The sequence below is a fragment of the Pogoniulus pusillus genome, chromosome 4 (genome assembly GCF_015220805.1).
Source record: "Pogoniulus pusillus isolate bPogPus1 chromosome 4, bPogPus1.pri, whole genome shotgun sequence".
Classification (NCBI taxonomy): Eukaryota; Metazoa; Chordata; class Aves; order Piciformes; family Lybiidae; genus Pogoniulus; species Pogoniulus pusillus.
Genome location: NC_087267.1, coordinates 18,260,319 through 18,278,460, shown reverse-complemented (window position 1 = coordinate 18,278,460; position 18,142 = coordinate 18,260,319). Strand labels below are relative to the sequence as shown.

At 47.9% G+C, this 18,142-nt stretch overlaps 1 protein-coding gene across 2 annotated transcripts in view; it reads right to left on the bottom strand.

The window, feature by feature from the left end:
- Positions 1 to 18,142, bottom strand: part of DUSP16 (dual specificity phosphatase 16) — a 68,990-nt gene that overhangs the window by 32,939 nt on the left and 17,909 nt on the right. For both annotated transcript variants that reach the window (XM_064142293.1, XM_064142292.1), the window contains exon 2: positions 3,499 to 3,576. The gene's annotated coding sequence lies outside the window, so the exon portion shown is untranslated. The remainder of the gene's footprint in view (positions 1 to 3,498; positions 3,577 to 18,142) is intronic.

The window sequence follows — 18,142 nt, the reverse complement described above, 5'->3', positions numbered from 1 at the left end:
ATCATAGGCTGTAAAAGGAAAACAATGGTGATGCCTACTCCCCTCAAAGTCTTGCTGAAGAAGAAAGGAAAACATTAGATAACACTCGCCATTTTGTCACACTTTGCCTCGGGCTGCTGACCGAGCAACATCTTACTCCCTAACCTCACTTTCCATTTGGACTAACCTTTGCTTCTTAACCTTTTGGCTGAACCTCCATTCTTCCTTAGGACTGGGGTAAGGTTGAGAGGGGCAGGGGGAAGGTGCAGGGGTGGTTGAGAGCCCCTCCTGGGGACTCAGGTTTCTGGGAGGGGAGTTGTGTTTTTGTATTATCTTTTTACCTTGTCTATTTCTGTCTATAACTGTATATACTGTAAATATCTGCTTGTCTATTGTGCTAGCTGTAAATAAAACAGCTTCATTTATATTCCCAGAGCCAGCTGAGACTAGTCTGGGTGATTTCTAAAGTGGGGGGGGGGGGGGCGGGGAACACCCAAACCATCACACAGTCGCATGTGATACTCAACAAACAAGCCTGCACACACTTTAGCAGCAGAGAACAACTCCTGGTCTAGGGATCACAGAGTAAACTCCCACCCCTGCAAGATGTTTTTGCCCCTCAACATCTACGTCAGCCATAGCACTCCCTCACCAGCCTCAGACTGAAACAGAAGTTGTTCTGGACAGATGCTTGGAATGTATGCTACTAGAGACTGAGTGTCAAGGATAGAGGAACAATCTGTGCTCAGGTTGCCACTCATCAGCAGAGAGAAACATAAAATGTCTATGGAACACAAGAGAAATAAGATTTGTATGTGACAGTGAGGAATGGCTACACTTCTGACTTCAGCAAGCAAGCCAATCCATTTCTGAGATCAACAACTGTGTAATGAAGTGTAAAGCTGGGGAAATAAAATGGAACTGAGGTTACAAGAATCCTATGTCTTGCCTGGCACTGGGAAGGAACCACACAGGAAGGAGGTTACAAATCCCTGTGAATTAAAAGAGATCTGTTAACCAGAGTTTAGCAGAGCTGTGGAGAATGAGGGTGTCTTTTGGGTTTTCAGGTGATTCACCTCACAGGCATGTAATTTTCTTCATGTTGCTTGATGAGGTGGAAGAACATGAGCTCTCCCTCAAGTGCTGAGAGACCTGGGGCTTTTTAATCTAGAAGGGAGAAGACTGAGAGAGGATCTTATAAATGTATATAAATATCTGAGGGCTGGGTGTCAGGAATGAAGGCACAGCCTCGGCTCACTTGTGACAAAGGGCAATGGATGTAAACTGCAGCACAGGAAGTTCCACCTCAACACAAGGAAGAACTTCCTTACTGTAAGGGTCACAGAGCCCTGAAGAAGGCTCCCCAGAGACTAGCTGTGGAGTCTCCTTCTCTAGAGACTTTCAAGCCCTGACTGGATGTGTTCCTGTGAAACCTGTGCTGTATTCTATGGTCCTGCTGTGGCAGGGGGGTTGGACTTGAAGACCTCCAGAGGTCCCTCCCAACCCCTAACATCCTGTGATCCTGCATACACTCTACTGCGATAGAAGAGGCAAGAGAAGCAAGGAAGTCACCAGAAAGTAGAAAGCTAGATGTTTTGGGGTTTAATTTCCCTTAGGTACTGTATTCATACAAGAGAGGCATCATTTTAGCCTCCTTTCCCTTGCTTATCTGTATGACCAGAATGGCTACTCCTTGCTCTCTACTTTCAGTGCCTCTGTACTTCAAATCTCTCTCTGCAGCCCAAATGGACAGTGTTAATTTTCATTTCCTTACAGAAAGAGCAGCCACGTGCATTTTTTATTGCATGTTGTACAAACATGAAAATAAAGATGAGAATTTTCTGTTCACTATCCTGCTGTCCTTCATCCTAATTGACCAAGTAACTCAGTTTTTAATTACTAGTCCTAAAAGTCAACTTCATTGTGCTCACCAACTTGAAAACTGAGACATGGAGAGAGGCAGTCATGAAAGCAATCAACTTTCCATGAATAACAGGCATAAAAGACTTCCAGTTTAGATGTTTAAGCTTGCTCTATTTCTAGACCTACTGCTCAGCAACACCAGCAGCACTCTAAGATAACTGAGTTAAGTACCATGAATGGACCTTCTCTGTAGATAACAGTAAGCTACTGCTTGTCATACACGTAGTGGTACTGGAAATACTCTCCTGTGTTCTGCCAGCAAAACAAAACTAAAAACCATGCTACCGAAACACCACCTTTTGCTGACTTACTCAACACAGCCCTCAAATACACCCAGTGTTCTTGCAAATATCCATGCCCCACTGCCAGCTCCTAGCAATAAACCAGATAATCATCACTTCCATTTACCAAGAAGCCAACCTTTGACATTTACTGTGGAACAACAAACATTTATAAAGCATTACAGTAGGAAAGCCTGACTGATAGAAGGTGAGCTCATGGGCAGTGGCAGAGCCTGCTCTTGAGATGTTACATCACTCTGTTCAACAGCTAAGAGACTTTAGATGGGGATGGGATGAGCTTCAACGAGGCCAAGTGCCAGGTCCTGCAGTTGGACCACAACACCCCCACGCAACACTGCAGGCTTAGGGCAGTGTGGCTGAAAAGTTGTCCAGGAGAAAGGGACTTGGGAGGTTCTAATGGACAAGAGGCTGAACATGAGCCAGCAGTGTGCCCAGGTGGCACATAAAGCCAATGGCGTCCTGGCTTGGATTAGAGATGGTGTGACCAGCAGAAGCAGGGCAGAGATTGCCCCCCTGTACTTGGCAGTGGTGAAGCCACCCCTGAGTGCTGGGTTCAGTTCTGGGCACCTCCATACAAGGACATCGAGGGGCTGGAGTGGGTGCAGAGGAGGGCAGTGAAGCTGATAAGGAACAATACAGGGAGCTGAGCCTATTTGGTTCAAAAAAGAGGTTAAGAGGAGATCTCATTGCTCTCTGTAACTACCTAAAAAGATGTGGTAGAGAGATTGGTGCTCACAGATAATTAGGGGTAGAACAAGAGGGAACAGCCTGAAGCTGTTTAGGCTGAACATGAGGATAAATTTTTTCACTGCAAGAGTGGTAGAAGAAGCTGCCCAGGGAGGTGGTGGAGTCACTAACCCTGGATATGTTTAAAGGTTCTTTGGACGTAGTGCTTGGGGATGTGGTTTAATGGTGAACTTTGTAGACCAGGGTTAATGGTTGGACTTGATGATCCCAAGGGTCTTTTCCAACCCGAGTGATTCTGTCATTCTGTGACTCCCTTCTCAATTCAGGCAAGCAAGAAGGTCTTTTGATTTCAAAACACTTTTCATTGCAGGCTCACAGCACACAGTCCTGTGACACCCAGAATGAAAGCTTACCACTCCTGACAGGTACTGGAATAAAGAGTAATTTTTGTTTCATACTGCCTGGGGTACTAAGGCAACCATGAAACGCATCAGTGTTGTTTTAAAAGCTGATTCTCCCTTTATGACTTCCAAGTCAAAGCAACTGAAACTTCTGGAGGATTTTTATATGAGTTCATTATTGTTTCCTATCAAAGGTAATTACTTACCTACATGCAAGTCAAAATCTGAATAGGCAGAACAGGAGGGAGGGTGGTCCACATTGAAAGGGCAGCAGAGGGAAATACCTAAACACAAGAGAAAAAAAAAGTTCTTATTACAAGACAAAAAAAATCCCAGAAAATTGATTTTACTCTTTCAGTGCAACTGTTTGCTGTAAAAGTCTCCCAAGAACATGAAAACCTGGGCAAAACAAGATTTAGAAATCCTAGCATTCATTTAGACTCTGACATACAAAGTGATAGTATGCTGATCATCTCAAATCAAACCAAACAAACACCACCACAGCACAGCAAATCTCTCAACTATCTTTAAAATGAAAAAAAAAAAAAAAAAAGGCTGGGTGATTAAAATAAACAACAAGCAAACAAACAAATCCCCAAACAACTAACAGCAGCCTTCCAAGCAATCTGACACTTCAGCCTGCTAGAAAATGAATCTGTAAGAAGCAAACTCAAGCAAATTCAGAGTCTGGTTCAGTGCATGTTAATGTGGGAGGATGCCACAGGTAAGACTAATTCTGTAATATAAGCTGCATTCTCCATGGACAAAGACTTCATGAAACAGAACACAGAATGGAGATTGGTTTGGGTTGGAAGGGACCTCCTTAGGTCACCCAGTCTGCAGTCAGCAGGGACATCCTCCACTAGATTAGGTTGCTTTGAGCCTTATCCAGCCTCACCTCCAACAGCTCCAGGGATGGGGCCTCAACCACCTCCCTGAGCAACCTGTTGCAGTGTTCCAGCACCCTCCTGCTAAAGAACTTGTTCCTCACATCCAGTCTCAATCTGCTCTTCTCTCATTTCAAATGATCATCTTGTCCTGTTACTGCAGGCCTTTGCAAACAGTCCCTCCACAGCCTTCTTGGAGCCCTCTTCAGGTACTGGGAGGCTGCTCTTAGGTTTCCCTGGAGCCTTCTTTTCTCCAGGCTGAACAACCCCAGCTCCCTCAGCCTGTCCCTGTAGCAGAGGTGTCCCAGCCTTTTGATCACTTTTGTGGCCTTCCTCTGGATCTAGCTCCATCAAGTCTACCTCAGGTAATTAAATCCATTTTTCCATATGCTAAAAACAGCTAACACTGGAGATTGGCAACCCTGGTGTCCCCCATCATTATATAGTCATACTCAGACAGCTTTCATACCACACACCTGCTTTTCATACATGGGCAAATCAAATTATAACCTTCACAAGAAGAAGGAAAAATAACTGCAGTGTCGAGTGCAAGCTGTTTCCTAGGCAGCTAAAAACATGATTCAAACCATCACTATCAAGAGATGACAGCTCCACTGAATCACTGTAACATAAACCATGATGATAACTTCTTGCCAAGCCTTGCCTCATTACAAAACCCAGGAATGGCTCTGCACCACGTAGTAAACAGTACAACAACCATAAAGAATCACTGCAGCAGAGGGCTGAGAACATTACAACACTTAGGGAAGGGATTCCAAATCCAAGGCATATCACAAGGAAAGGGCTGCAAGAATTGCTTCCTTCTTTGGGCAACTGTTCTACAAACCTTGCAAATGCCAACAGCAGAGTATGAGGCTAGAGTCCTTCAGACAGAGGAGCAAAGAGCATGCCAACCAGAACACTCCCTGCTCAATGGCATGGACACCTTCACTGAGATTTGCTTTTTTATCCCTACACAGACCTAGCCTGGAGGTCTTCTCACTTGTCCATCATTAGCACATGGCTGTATGTGTGGGAGAGCAGCAGGGCAAATACCTGTTGAAGATTGTGATAGGTCTGTTTCTCCCCCTGCCTGATCCAGCTGGCAGACATCCTTTTGAACCCCCAAAAGAAGCTCACAAGATCTCCCCTGCTCTTTCCTGTCCAGCAGCAGAAGCCTGGCAGAAGGCAATGCAGAATCCTAGAATGGTTTATGTTGGAAAGGACCTCAGAGCTCATCTACTCTAACATCCCCACCACGGGTAGGGACGCCTCTCAACTAGACTCAGCTGCTCAAGGCTTCATTCAACCTGGCCTTCAACACTCCCAGGCAGGAGCCATCCACAACCTCCCTGGGCAGCCTATTCCAGAGTCTCACCACCCTTACATTGAAGAACTTCTTCCTAAGCTTCAGTGTAACCCTGCTCTCCCTCAGCTTCAAACCTGTGCTATTGCTAGACACCCTGATGAGAAGTCCTTCCACAGCCTTTCTGTAGGATCCCTTCAGGGACTGGAAGGCAGCTATAAGGTCACTCCAGAGTCTTCTCTTCTGCAAGCTGAACAACCCCAGCTCCCTCAGCCTGTCCTCACAGCAGAGGTGCTCCAGCTCTTGGATCATCTTTGTGGCCCCCCTTGGCAAACTTGCAGTGGATGAAGAGAGCTCATCCTGCTCATGGCAGCTGCTGTTATCTTTTTATCTCACCTCTGCAAATCAAAGCCAACCTCGTGCCTAAGGCAGATTAGGCTCTGCCTAGACACTAGACCCAAAGATCAGAAATTGTCCATGGAAACAAAATACTGGGATGAAAGCAATCTCCTTCTTGTTCCTTAGGACTTCCTATTGTTTCTGAAAACTGCCAGGTACTCTTCACAGTCACTGGTGCCTCTCCAAAGCCCTTCCAAATAAGCTAGCTACCACCTCAGCAAACCATACACTGGTTTTCCCACTTTCATGAGTAGAATTAAATCAGGAGTTTAAAGCAGACCCCCAGAGCCCTCATTTCACCACAATTCATTCCGCTGAAGAGCAGTTGAGAAACAAAGCACATACTTCATTTCATCAGAGGTTACTGGAAGGAGGTGTCACGTTTTTAGAACAGGATCTGCTGGTGATTGAAGACTAAGCTGCTGCAAGTTGAGCCCCAAGCACTCAGTGCACTTGGAAATTCCCTGGCAATGCTGTTAAGAAGGAGCAGACATTTCCTGTAATTTTCGGAAACATTTTATATCTCCCCTCCTCCTTTTTAGCCTTGGTGGTAAGAAGGGGGAGGGAGAGAGGATACCACATTGCCATGAAGTGCAATATGAATGAATCACCCAGGTTCAAAGTGGAAACTTCATCTGTTTGTGCTCAGGAGAAAGTTTAAAGAAAAGTATCTCATCATGAAGAGGCCAGAATTTTTCTGCTGACTGTAGGAAAAGCAATACACACACTTTGAATTGGAGGGAACTACAAAAGAATGTGAACTTGCCTTTTCAGTCACTCCTGGCAAAAGAGAAGTCCTCCAGGCCTTACTGAAATACCCTTTTCTGCTTGCTGAAATTAGCAGTGCAAGCCTTTTGTTCTCCTCTCTTGCTCAGGGCCCTTGCTAAACTGCAGTTAAATGAACCCACCCAGTGGGGACACACAGAGAATTCCTTCCACAGCTATGCAGGGATAGTGCATCAAGCAACCTAGAAGCCAGACAGAGACTGAACAGTCAAGCATGTCCTGCACTTGAGTCACAACAACCCCAAACAATGCTGTAGGCTTGAAGCAGTGTAGCTGGAAAGCAGCCTGGTGGAGAAGGATCTGGGGCTGCTGGTGGGTGGCTGAACGTGAGCCAGCAGTGTGCTCAGGTGGCCAAGAAGGCCAAGGGCATCCTGGCCTGTACCAAACCCAGTGTGTCCAGCAAGAGTGGGGCAGTGATTGTGCCCTTGTACTTGGCCCTGATGAGGCCACAGCTTGAGCACTGGGTTCAGTTCTGAGTGTCACAGGACAGGAAAGACATTGAGGGACTGGAGGGTGTCCAGAGAAGAGCAATGAGGCTGGGGAGGGGTCTGGTGGGCATCGTAGGAAAGGCTGAGGGAGTTTGGGTTGTTTACTGTGGAGAAGAGAAAGCTGAGGGAAGATGTTATTGCTCTCTACAGCTACCTGAAAGGCTGGAGTGAGGCTGCTGTTGGTCTCTTCTCCCAAGTCATCAGCAACAGGACAAGAAAAAATGGGTTTGAGTTGTGCCAGAGGAGGTTTAGGTTGGACATGAGAAAAAAATTTAGTGAAGGAATGGTGGAGTCACCATCCCTGGAGCTGTTCAAGAAGCTGCAGATGTGGTGCTTCAGCAGATGGTTTAGTGGTGATGGTAGATAGGTTATGGTTGAACTCGATGGTCCTAAAGATCTCTTCCAACCTTCATGATTCTATGGTTTCATGTGATTGCATCTTTCTCAGGAGCTCAGTATCTACCTCTCCTTTCCTAAAAGTTTAATCCTGCCCTTTTTGAATAAACCTGACCTTGTATCTAGAATCTGACATAAAATATGTAACATTTCCTGCAAACTTTAAAATTATTTTATTGACCTATGTACCAAGAGTCTGAAAAGATCCAACCCAAAGCCACAGCACACAACAAAAGAATTCACAAAGTGAATGAAAGTCAGAAGACAACTACCTATCCTTAACACCCGCACCACAAGTGTTCTTTGGGCCCTCTAGTCTGAATGGTGAAGGTCTGCTGCTTCTACCAGCAACTGGATTTTGGCTTTTGAGTCAAAGGCACAAAGACGAAAAAGAGAAAATCTTAAAGAGTTGAACTACTTTATAAATCCTGAAGCTGCTGACATTTCAGGATGTCCTTACTTTCTGTAGGACAAGACAGCTTTACAGCAGCCCCTTTTATAAAACCAAGTTTTCACAGAATTCATCGACCCATAGAATGGTTTGAGCTGGAAGAGATCTTAAAGATCATCTAGCTCCAAACCACCCGCCGCAGGCAGGGGCATCTCCCACTAGACCAGCTTGCTTAAGGCTTCATCCTACCTGGCCTTGAACACCTCCAGGGAGGGGGCATGCACAACCTCCCCAGGCAGCCTGTTTCAGTGTCTAACCACTCTCACTGGAAATAACTTCTTCCTAATCTCCAGTCTGAATCTGCTCTCCTCAAGCTTTAATCTATTTCCTCTTGTCCTATCACTACAAGCCCTTGTCAAAAGTCCCTTCCCAGCTTTGTTGTAGTCCCCTTCAGGTACTGGAAGGCTGCAATTAGATCTGCCTGAAGCCTTCTCTTCTCCAGGCTGAACAACCCCAACTCTCTCAGCCTGTCCCTATAGCTGTTGGGCAGCTCCAACAGTTTGAGATCTCTCTTATGCTGCAGACACCAGAACTGAATGCAGTGCTCCAGGTGGGGTCTCACCAAAGCAGAGGGGCAGAATCCCCTCCCTCATCCTGCTGGTCACACTTCTTTGGATGCAGCCCAGGATGTCCACTGCACAATCTGCACATCTCCAGTGGACTGACCATGTAGTGCAGATCTGCACACCAATACAACCAGGGACTCTGGCATTTCATATGGTCATCTTTTACCTGAGAAAGAAATTAAAAGGAGCGCTCTGAAGAGCGGTACTGAACAAACATCAAATTCAATAGTCTGTGCTACCTCTTTAGAAGGCCTTCTCTGAAAGGCACTAAGATGGGACCTCAGAGTCTTCAGGTAATGATTAGCCTTGAAGTTTCAAGGCGTTGAGCCTAGTAAGAGACTTTAAGGGGTAGACATTCAAATAATATAGGTCTGCAAATAAGCAGCCAAAAATGCAAAAACCAGAGAAAAAGGAAGCTGATCTGCTTTGTAGTCACTCCCTGATGAAAACAGAAGGAGCATCTGAAGCCTTTGTGCAAGAACCAGGCCAGATTAAAGGCAGAGGATAATGACGGTAATTTTATTAGGGAAATAAATCAGAATAGCTTCTGGGCAAGGCAGGGGTGAATTTCTTGCAACAGGCTTTTTAATGACTCGTATCTTAAATTGAATTGAATGACTAAAGATCACAGTGAGCCAATCTCCTTGAAGAACAAGAGACTTCTGAAGTGCTTCAGAGAACGGTAGGCTGCGGGTTAAAATGTTCTGCTCTTTCACCCATTTGAGGAAATGACACTGGCTCTCCCGGAAGACAACATCCACATTCAACCCCTACACATCAGGGCATGAGAAAGTTTGGAAGGAATTTCTTGGGTGTTTTTTTTTGTTTGGTTTGTTGTTTGGTTTTTTTTTTGGTGAACTGTCAACATGAATACTTTGTTTCTTCCTGCTTATGTCTGAAAACACAGCGCTGCGCTGCCTGCACGCCCTGTCAGCTGCACAGAGAAACAGCTAGAAAGTTCAAACCCCAAAAATCTAAATAAGTATTTACTCAACCTAATGTCAAATTCATTTAAAAAAAATGAAAAACAACAACAACTCTGCATGTTCAAAACAAAACTAGAGTTATGAGAAGGGTATGGTATCTAGTGATAAAAGCACACAGAAGCATCTAGGAAGGCATGATAAGCACAATGCAACACCAACACTACGCAGAATGGCTCAGGTTGGAAGGGACCTCAGAGCTCATCTGCTCCAACCTCCCCACCATGGCCAGGAACATCTCACAATTACAATCAGCTGCTGAAGGCCTCATCTAACCCCACCCCAGGCAGGAGGCAACCACAGACTCCCTGGGCAGCCTATTCCAGAGTCTCATCACCCTCCTACTGAAGGGAAGATCCAGTCTAACCCTGCTCTCCCTCAGCTTCAAACCATTCCACCTTGTCCTGTTGCTAGACACCCTGATGAAAAGTCCCTCTCCAGCCTTCCTGTAGGATCCTGATTCCAAAAGAATTCTGAAAGGCAAAGAGCAACAAAATGTGTTCCCTCACATGCCATTTGTATTACCCATTTGAAGCCTACTTCCACATATGCACAGCTCCATACAAATCCCTAAAGAGCATTTGATATTACTCCAGAATTTGCAGAGGTGCTCTGGTTTACACAACCCTTTAAAAAGGAACAGAGAAGCACTGACTCTTGTCAGAGAAGTCCCAAGCTAGGTGAGCTCGGTATCCTACACTAACTGAAGCAACATGGCAAGAGAACGGAGCAGCTTCAGTGAATGCAGAGCCAACTAAAACACTTGGAAAGAAATGAAGCAGCTGCAGTCTGCAGGACCTTCGTACTTCTTAGGTGCTCAGCAACAGAAGCAGCAGCAGTCATTTGTCAACAATCATGGGTACATCAACACAGAACACTTACTAGTTTTACAGTTCCTCACTGATTATCCATCAATTCCTGCTAACACTGCTGGCAGCTGCTGGGATGGCTATCAGACAGACTTCTAGGCTGCACGTGAGCAGCGCAGAAGAACAAGTTAAGTTTTGGTACGCGATCCTGAGGTTTCTACCTCCAGGAAACCGCTCCTGAAGGATAAAGGTGTAAGATGGGTGGTCCTTAAACATTTCCTTTATGTGAAGATTGAGGTCTGAGTGGAAAAGGAGCCAGGGAAGGAAGTCTGCAGCACCCCTCGAACACACACACATACACACACACCTTCCTCACAAACTCCTTCAACACTTCAGATGGTTAAACTTGGGAGTTTAACCTCAGTAGTCAGAGGTTGGGGCAGAAATAAACAGCTTGCAAAAGCAACACTCTCTGCTATTAAGTTTTTAGAAGCGACTTAAAAATTAGGTCAGTCTAATTTGTGGCTGCCACTTTGTTCTTTCACTGCTATGAACTCACAATGATGTCAGTCTCATGTTCAAACATGCCACATTTAGCAGCGTGCAGGCTTCCTGAGAGACTCTCTCAGCCTTCCTTTGTGCAAAAGACTTCTGCCAGATTCTTAGCTCATACCTCCCTGACTCAGCCATGCCACTCCAGTTTCAAGGGAGTTGCACTGGCTTCCCGTCAAATGCTGCAGACTTTGGGGGGGAGGGTTTGGTGGTGTTTGTTTGGGCTTGGGTTTGATTGCTTTTTGTGTGTTTGTGACTTCTTTTCTTTACTGACTACAACTTTAAGAACATGTAGTCATCTTCAGAATACCATTTCAGGCTTCAGCTTCATGAGACAACATCCAGCAGAGTACTGGCCCTTAAAAGGTGGGGTGGGGAAAGGTGATTTTGAACTAATTCAATCCACCTTTCGGTACTCAAAGAAAACCTACAAGAAAGATGGCAAGAGACGTTTTACCAGGGCCTGTAGGTACAGCATGAGGGTTAACCACACAATGTCAGGGGTTGGAAGTGACCTCCGTAAATCACCTAGTCCAAACCCCTTGCCAGAGCAGGATCACCCAGGGCAGGTCACACAGGAACACATCCAGGTGGGTTGTGAAAGTCTCCAGAGAAGACGACTCTACAACCCCTCTGAACAGTCTGCTCCAGGGCTCTGGCACTCTCACCACATAGAAATGTCTCATTGTGTTGAGGTGGAACCTCCTGTGTTCCAGCTTGTACCCGTTGTTCCTTGTCCTGTCACTGGGCACCAGCACAAAGAGCATGGCACCTTCATTTTGACACCCACCCCATAGATATTTACAGACATTGATCAGATCCCCTCTCAGCCTTCTCCTCTCCAGACTAAACAGCCCCAGATCTTTCAGTCTTCACAGGAAAGATGGTCAAGACTAAGCATGTCAGTAAAGATGCCAGCTTGTAAAGCACAAGGATACTGTTGTCTGTCTAGCTACAAAACTCCATGTAAGCCTTGGACCCAGCAGTAAGCTTTTGCAGGTATCTTCAATTAGACCCATGCAAAGCAGCTGTTTGAAACACCACTGCTGTTTGTTATTCCCGGACGGCGAAAGATGGGGAGATTTTAAAAGCACTTATTAGTCCCTTTCCCTTCTCACCTACCAGCAGGAGACCCAATCTGAGGTGCCACCCAACCTCTTCCCCTCCGCTTTCCCCTCATCCCCTTAAGCAGGTCCTATTGGCCTCCTCTTAACTTGAGGGCAAAAAAGGTCAAGTGGGAGTAAAGGAAAGCCATCAAAAAATATGGAAGTAGAGAAAAAAATAGGCCACTGTTTGAAAATGGCAACCTGCAAGCTCGTTCTTGGTGCTCCTGATGCCATTTCCCTCACGCATCTTAAGTGCAGTCAGCCTTTCCCACTGCAGCGCTCACCACAGAAACTCGACCCCAGAAACTCTTTTGCAGAAGCAAAAGACAAAGCAAAGGATGACCACTTCTGTGCTGCTAAAGCATTTCTCTCAGGGCTAAACTACGAGCAACATACTTCTCCCACTCCCTTGTTCATGATGCTGAAGTACCCAGCTGGTACAGGTATTTGTCTTTGGGTTTGGTTGGTTTGTTTTAAACTATCACCTCCACATGTTCAAATCAGTATTAGACATCCAGGGGACAATGCTACTGCGTGAATCCTTAACGCAGTTAGGAAAGCATCTCACTGCGTCAGGAAAAGCTGTGTTATCTCGGGGGCATTTCCAGCACCACAGTGAATTCCATCTGCTCTATGAAAGGAAACACACAGGCGTGGCTCACAAGAGCTGCACATCCAATAGATACTCACTGTTACTCCTGTATCTGCGACTGCCCAAGGATACAGAACAGGCAGCGAGAGGAGACTTCTTTTATGAGCCATAAGAAGAGGGACGACATGAACTCCAGAAGACCCTCAGCCCCGCACCTCCACAACGGCCCCCAGACCCACACCTCCACAACGGCCCCCAGACCCACACCTCCACAATGCCTCCAGGCCCACACATCCAAAACGCCTCCAGGCCCACACATCCAAAATGGCCCCCAGACCCACACCTCCACAACGGCCCCCATCACTGCAACTCCACAACACCTCCAGGTCCACACCTCCACAACACCTCCAGGCCCGCAGCTCCACGATGCCTCCAGACCCACACCTCCACAATGGCCCCCACCACTGCAACTCCACAACACCTCCAGGTCCGCACCTCCACAACACTTCCAGGCCTGCACCTCCACAACAGCCTCCAGGTCCGCACCTCCACAACACTTCCAGGCCCGCACCTCCACAACAGCCTCTAGGCCTGCACCTCCACAACGGTCCCCAGACCCACACCTCCACAACAGCCCCCAGCCCTGCAGCTCCAAAATGGCCCCCAGCCCTGCAGCTCCAAAATGGCCCCCAGCCCTGCAGCTTCAAAATGGCCCCCAGCCCCGCACTTCCACAAGGCACCCAGCCCCATACCTCCACAACGGCCTCCAGCCCCGCACCTCCATAATGGCCCCCAGCCCCGCACCTCCACAATGTCTCCAGACCCACACCTCCACAACGGCCCCCAGCCCCACACCTCCACAAGGCCTCCAGGCCCACACCTCCACAACGGCCCCCAGTCCCGCACCTCCACAATGTCTCCAGACCCACACCTCCACAACGGCCCCCAGCCCCACACCTCCACAAGGCCTCCAGGCCCACACCTCCACAAGGCCCCCAGTCCCGCACCTCCACAAGGCCTCCAGGCCCACACCTCCACAACGGCCCCCAGTCCCACACCTCCACAAGGCCCCCAGCCCCGCACCTCCACAAGGCCTCCAGGCCCACACCTCCACAAGGCCCCCAGCCCCGCACCTCCACAAGGCCTCCAGGCCCACACCTCCACAAGGCCCCCAGCCCCGCACCTCCACAAGGCCTCCAGGCCCACACCTCCACAAGGCCTCCAGGCCCACACCTCCACAAGGCCCCCAGTCCCGCACCTCCACAAGGCCCCCAGCCCCACACCTCCACAAGGCCTCCAGGCCCACACCTCCACAAGGCCCCCAGTCCCGCACCTCCACAAGGCCCCCAGCCCCACACCTCCACAACGCCTCCAGCCCCACACCTCCACAAGGCCCCCAGTCCCGCACCTCCACAAGGCCCCCAGCACCGCACCTCCACAACGTCTCCAGGCCCACACCTCCACAAGGCCCCCAGCCCCACACCTCCACAAGGCCCCCAGCCCCGCACCTCCACAAGGCCCCCAGCCCCGCACCTCCACAACGTCTCCAGGCCCACACCTCCACAAGGCCCCCAGCCCCGCACCTCCACAACGTCTCCAGGCCCACACCTCCACAAGGCCCCCAGCCCCGCACCTCCACAACGTCTCCAGGCCCACGCCTCCACAATGCCTCCAGGCCCGCAGCTCCACAACGGCCCCAGCCCCGCACCTCCACAACGGCCCCAGCCCCACACCTCCACAAGGCCCCCAGCCCCACACCTCCACAACGGCCCCAGCCCCACACCTCCACAAGGCCCCAGCCCTTCCCTCACACAGAAACAAAACCCAGCACTTCCAAAACACCTTCACACCCAGCTTGCCCCTCTTTCCAAAGAGGAAAAGAAGCGCAAAGCACATCCCAAAGTACACAACAAATCACTCAGTGAATCCCATTCCTCATGGAAGCTGCCTGGCTGAAGCAAAGATGCAATAAAAGACAGCAAGGAAGCTACAAGATAACCTCAAAGAACAAACACTCCCCTCTCCCCAAATTCCTGGAGTTCAGACCACAACAAGAAAATCCTGGAGTCACCGCCAGACTTCCTGGATTTGTGGCACCTTGTTCCCATCAACAAACTTCTCTCTGGACAGCAAAGTTGTTCATTGTGATTAACTCAAGCTTGGCCTAGGTTTAGATGTATATTCTCGTGGTTTGCCCCAAGTTTTACGTGGGGTGTTTCTGAAACCTTACTTGACACCTTTAGCTGTGGTGAGACTTCAACTGCAGTGCTGCATCCAGCTCTGGAGCCCTCAGCACAGGAAGGACACGGACCTGATGGAGTGGGTCCAGAGGGGAGGACCATGGAGGTGACTGGGGGCTGGAGCACCTCTGCTACAGGGATAGGCTGAGGGAGCTGAGGTTGTTAAGCCTGGAGAGGAGAAGGCTCCAGGCAGACCTAACAGTGGCCTTCCAGCAACTGAAGGGTCCTCCAAGCAGGCTGCAGAGGGACTGTGTGCAACAGCCTGCAGTGACAGGATGAGGGCAATGGTTTGTAATGAGAGCAGAGCAGATTTAGATTGGATGGGAGGAACAAGTTCTGTATCATGCAGGTGCTGGAACACTGCAACAGGTTGCAGTGCAGTGAACTCTTAGGGCATTCACTTCTGAAATCAAGTAATCCATGAACTGGGAGCTGGACAAAGGCAAGCACAAAGGGAAACAGCTGAGGCCCCATTCCTGGAGATACTCAATGTCAAGCTGGACAAGGCTCTGAGCACCCTGATTGAGTAAAGGATGTCCCTGCTGACTGCAAAGGGGTTGGACTAGATGAACTTTGGATGTCCTGTGCAACCCAAACCATTCCATGATTCTATGATATGTTTCCCTGCATTCTTAGTGCACACAAAAGTTCATATAGAGATGAAGATTTTTTTATATTTAAAACAATTATATATAAAATAAAAATTCACATCCTCAGGAACTCTGAGTGGCACAAAAAGACTGGCCCTGGTGGGACAGAGTCATCATTTCAAAAACTCACTTGAGAGCAGCCAATTTCTACCAAAGATTGCCAAAAGCATTTCAGATGTGCAGCCCTAGGTGAGAAATCTTTTCCAGAAGAAGCTTTCTCCCTGCCTGCAGTTGCCCTCTCTGGTAGGATTCTAGCACAGGTCAAAACGTGCAGGAAGAGCTGAATGCAGCCACAGAAGTGGAGGTCACCAGGAAAGAGGGGAAGGAGAAGCACTCCTCCCACCCACTTCAGGCTTCTTCCTCTGCAACCACACCACCAGGCTCAAGCTAGTGCAGTGAATTCTTAGGGCATGTACTTCTGAAATCAAGTCATCCATGAACTGGGAGCTGGACAAAGGCAAGCACAAACCCAAATACTTTTGTAGAACATAACAAGTTTCATTTATCTTAGACTGCTTGCACCTAGAAGGGTCTATCTGTGGCCACAAAGCCTATTTTAAGACACCACCATTCTTCCCAATCTCACTCTCACCATCAACCTGAAGCATAGTTCTGCCAAAGTTCAGCTTTCTGGCACTCTACTGAAAGCATAAACCACACAGGATCACATGAGTTAGGGGCTGGAAGGGACATCTGGAGATCTTTTGAGTCCAATCTTCCTGCCAGAGTAAGACCATACAATCACATACAAATCATTCCAAGAAGCAGTTTTACGTTTGGAAGACCACCTGGCACCAAAGATGAGCCTATGGCCACAAGCCTGCAGTTTAGTCAAAAAGCAAGAAGCTGAAGAGATTTTTTTTTAAATTATTACTTTTAACACGTTTGGCAGCCACATTTTCCTGATACTGCATGAATGCTTCAGTGTGGGGACAGACAGCATGCAGAGGAGATGCCTAAACCTAAACCTCACAAGTTAGCTCTGAATTAAACCAGCAGCTTTGTGTTTAAACTCAGCCTTGGATAGGAGAGAAAGTTAATTTATGCAGGCTCACCCCATGGCACCGCCACAGAGCTTTCCACACTTGGGGTGAAGTCTCTCTCCACAGCACAGGGCAGATGGATGAGGCCAAGCTGCACTATGCCACTCACCACCACAGCCAGAAAGATTTGTTCTGCAGTTGCTGTGTGCCACCACGGTATCAAACACCAGACAAAGTACCCTTTGCACTAGATGATCTTGTGAGGTCCCTTCCAGCCCCTGACATTCTGTGATCTCTTCAGCTTTCATTGCTACTTCTGCTCAGACACACAAGCAGTGCAAGGAATGGAAAATCAGCTCACCTCCACCACACAGAAGCTGCTGCAGACAGCTGAAGCAGTCTGTGTATGAAACTGAGCGCAAAGTAAGCTGGAAGGAGAAAAAAACTGCACTAGTGCCCTAAAAAATGAACCTGGCCAGCAGGCAGTCTGTGATACCTACTGCTGTCCTGAGGGGCTGATAGACCTTTGGCTTTAAGCAAAGTACACGCTGCTCAGATAGGAAAAGTAGGCTTCTCCACCAGGAATTCCTGCTCTGCTAGTACCAACAGACGGTGCCTGCTGCCTAGGTCTAGAGACCTAAAGCCCCATGACACAGTTCAAAGTGGACAATTGCCTCTCACGCTCAGTGGCCTTAGTTTTGTGGTGTGTTTTAGGTAGAATCCAGGTTAATCAATGCTTTCAGCACATCTGTACAGTCAATGTGAGAAAGCACCAGCACAATGATCGTTCATGGGCTCCCTGCATCCTGTCCTTGCTCTTATGCAGCACAATAGGGATGTTCCTTAGGCACCTTTCTCAGGGCAGTGCTTGCTCAGCCAAGGACTACTTATTCAACCACAATCCCATCTGCTTTGCATTCCCCTTAAAGAAAATCTTACACAAAAAGGTTAAGAACTTGGCCCAAAGATCCTCCATACCAGCACTGTGCTGCTTGCCAAGTCATCAGTGACTGTAGTTCAGAAGTTTGTAGCAGACAGATCATGCCAGACTGGAAGAACTTTGTCATTAAAACAAAAGCTTCAAGCCTAACAGTAGAAAGTGCTCTCCCTGCTTCACTAATCTTGCCAAACTACACTGTAGGCAACTACAACTAACAGAAGTGTTCTTAGGAAGCTTAATGACAAGTTTGGAGTCATGGTTTCTCTGCTTCGTGTAGGCTGGAATGAAGGAAACAGAAAGGTTTGCTGCAGAAATTTCTCCTCCTGTACTTTGGCCCCTCACAAATACAGAAAAGATTTCCAAGGAAGATGGCTCCACTACAGACAGCAACTGAAGGGGTATGGGTCTGCACCAACTGGAGAGGTACAGTGCTACCCAGGAACATCAGCTTCTCTTTCTGCCTCCCCAGGGGCAATACCTTTACTACCAGCACCTGAGCTTGCAGCCACAGAACGGCAGGACTCTATTGTCAATTAGCTACCAAAATGCATTTGTGGTGTTTCTTTGGAGTGAACAGACAAAGATCACCAACTCCAAGAACATAAGGAAAAGCCACTTGTGCTGTCACCACTCAGTGAAGACAGAGATGTGCAATAATATGGCATTTTACACCTACTACTGTACTTACCTCTTATATCTTAGGGGTTAGACTAGAT